This window comes from Morone saxatilis, unplaced genomic scaffold (assembly GCF_004916995.1).
Source record: "Morone saxatilis isolate NCDOM2014 unplaced genomic scaffold, NCSU_SB_2.0 Contig23, whole genome shotgun sequence".
Lineage (NCBI taxonomy): Eukaryota > Metazoa > Chordata > Actinopteri > Moronidae > Morone > Morone saxatilis.
In genome coordinates, this window is record NW_023339796.1 from 14764927 (window position 1) to 14768085 (window position 3159).

Consider the following 3159-nt stretch of genomic DNA (forward strand, 5'->3'; position numbering starts at 1 on the left):
CTGTGGAAACACAGAGAGGGACAGAGTCACACACAGGAACACCATCTGTTTTCACTCCTGAACGCTCCTGCATCCTTTGTTCTGGCTTTTACACAGTGAACGGGCAACAAGAGGACACTCGTGATAAATTAAAACAGTCTGTGAATTTTATTAAAACAAAAACTACATGAAACACGTGGAAATCACAGTAAAAACATTATGAAGACTATTTTAACACATTTTAGATATATTTTCTAATCACCACTAACTGGCAGAGAATATACAGTGCATATTACATGAGTGCTGACGCAGGAAACTAAAACTAGGCCGATTCGGACTAAGTGTTGTGTCTTTTTTGCCATAAGGCCCAGAAATGTTAGCGCTGAGTGTGGTGGCAAAACACGCAGTGCTGGAAAAAACATGGGCGGCTTTCCCGCTGTGCTTCATCAATGTGGGTTAGAGAAGCAGAAACAGAAAGAAGTGACGTATACCTACACGCCAATAAAAAGAACCACATAGCACATATTAAACAGATCACAAAAATAAGGACATTTTTATTAGAGATGTGGTGTAAAATCAAGTATAAAACCATAAAATCATTTTTCAGAAGTGTATTAATAAACACATCCACATGCAAGGGCTCAAGCTTGTCTGTTTGGGATGGTCTTCACTGTACAAGCATTCAGAGGGAAGATTCCCACCTCTATCGAAGACATGTTTCAGTGTACAGTTAAAGCCCAGGCTTTCTCTCTGCAGCACCTTTTTACCAGCTTTGACGTAACTCGCACATACATTTTAATGCTCTACTACCCGGTCCTCTCCACCGTGAGCACACATGCTCCATGAGATTCCCCACCACACTGCGGTACATCGCAGGTTTGTAGTAATAAACCGCAAGCTCAATAAGCTACGTCGCCGAAAACCTGCACCTTTATCGGCCCTTGAGAAACGCGACTTGAACACCAATTCACGGCTTATCTGGTAATATTCTCCACAGACCATCCACACCAGGACCAGTCGCCATAGTAACCACCACAAAATGAAAAGTTGATGGAAAATTGCCCAGAGTCAGCAAGGCACTTTTTTGTTTTCTATTTCTCACTACTTCTACTTCAAATGTCTTTCATCCAACACACACGAACTCAAGGTAGATCTGCAGCTTAAGTACCATGCTGTTACATCAGCACACACACACACACACTTAACTGCAGTGACTCACTCAAATACACCTGCAGCAATGATAAAAAAAAAGAAAGAAAGATGGATCTCTGCTTCCACTCATTCATACTTCAGCAACCTTAATGTCAACTCAACATGTCCAACACACACAAACAAACATTTGTGCATTTGGATCTTTTACGTCGAGTAAAAATGCCGCTCCACTTTAGTACAACACAACACAGAGAAGACAAGAAAGAAACCAAGCTGTGTTTGTAGCAGTCCTCTACAGTGTTTAGACAGAGCCTGAGTTTCCTGTGTTTTAGTGTCAACAGTAAAACAGCCCTGGAAATAAATCAGTACATGAGGAGGATCAATAAAAAAGGAATTGGATTCTTGACAGTGGAAAGCTGAAGCTTAATAATAGCACACAATCATACATCTTTCTGACAGGGTGAGCTACGATAAGAAATGTCCACAAGCCCCACAAACAACATTTTGTCACAACTGCATGTATCTAAGCAGACAGGACGACCCCCAACACACACACACACAAATACTGAACATGTAAGTGTCTGTAACTCATAAACAATAAGCCTGTGAAGGGCTGTGACATTGGATCAACTGGCTGAAATGTGGGTTATGGGTTATAGCCCGGATTCAGAAAACGGGGTCAAAGATATAACTACGTGTCACCATCTGATCAAATGACTCAAAGGACATAAAAAGGCAAATTGTGTTCGGTTGTTTTAGTCTTTAATCAGAGGATGAACATAATCTGGAAGACCCATCAGTAAATTTTGTGCAACCTCGTTTTTTTTTAGCAGATACTTCATTCAGAAAGTACCTCTGACACAGCAGACTCTGACTTATGGGAGCTAAGCCGATTGCCAAGAAAACAGAGATTCGACAGAGAATCAAGCAACCCCTTCGACTTGAACTGTCAGGGAATGTAAAGTAGGGAGTGGGTGAGCGGAGTTCAGCCATCCAATGACAAAATGAGGGCTGACAAGATTCAGATAGACAGCACCTTATTCTGAAGGATCACATATACACGCAGATCTGCAGCAGGAGAAAACTGGACTTTAATGTACGTGGAATATTTGCAGGAAAAAAAGACGCCAAGTTCTTCAGAGCTAATCTGTATCTGTGTCTGAATTCTGCTTTGTCGGCAGATGCTCCAAAGAAATGCTGCCTATTCAAGAGGCACAAAGTACTGTGCAGGCCAGAAATAGCTCCAGTCAGGTAAGCATGAATGATGTAACAGGAAAAGAAAGAGGGCTCTCTGCCAAGTCTCGTAGTCTACGACACTGACAGCCGCAGCCAGTGTTTATGAATGAATAACGCTCAGGGTCTTAATGACACCTGGGACTGACTCAGAGCAGGGACAGTGAGTGGGTGGACCTGGCGGGACAGGATGAGGTGGGGTAGCATCCGTAATGGGCCTGACGTATAAAAGGTGACTTTGAAACCCCCCTTAACTTTCTTTCCTTTTGTGTGATTAAAAATGAAACATCTTTGGGTTTTGGACTGTTGGTCTGACAAAACAAGCTATTTTAAGACTTTTAAGGCTTTAGGACTTTGTGATTGACATTAGGGCTGCAACTAATGATTATTATCATTACTGAATAACCTGCCAATTATTTTCTATTTGAACTGATTAGCTGTGTAGTCTAGAAAATACCCTAAAGATGAGGCAGCATCTTCAATTGTGTTATTTCAGTCACAAAGGCAGAACATCTTCTGAATTTAAAAGCATGACAAATTACATGAAAAACAAAATAATCAAAATAATTGGCACTTCATTTTTTAACCCTAACTCATCAACTGTTCACCGTCTTCCGACATCTTACAAACCAACAATTGATCACTTAATTAAGAAAATAATCTATAATTAAAATCATAGTTGCAGCTGGAATTAGATCCCTGATGGTTTAGTATTGAAATTATAAACTTTTATAGATCTTCCTCAGCTTAACATTAAACCAGGACAAATCGCTAATTGTCATTCATGTTTGTTCC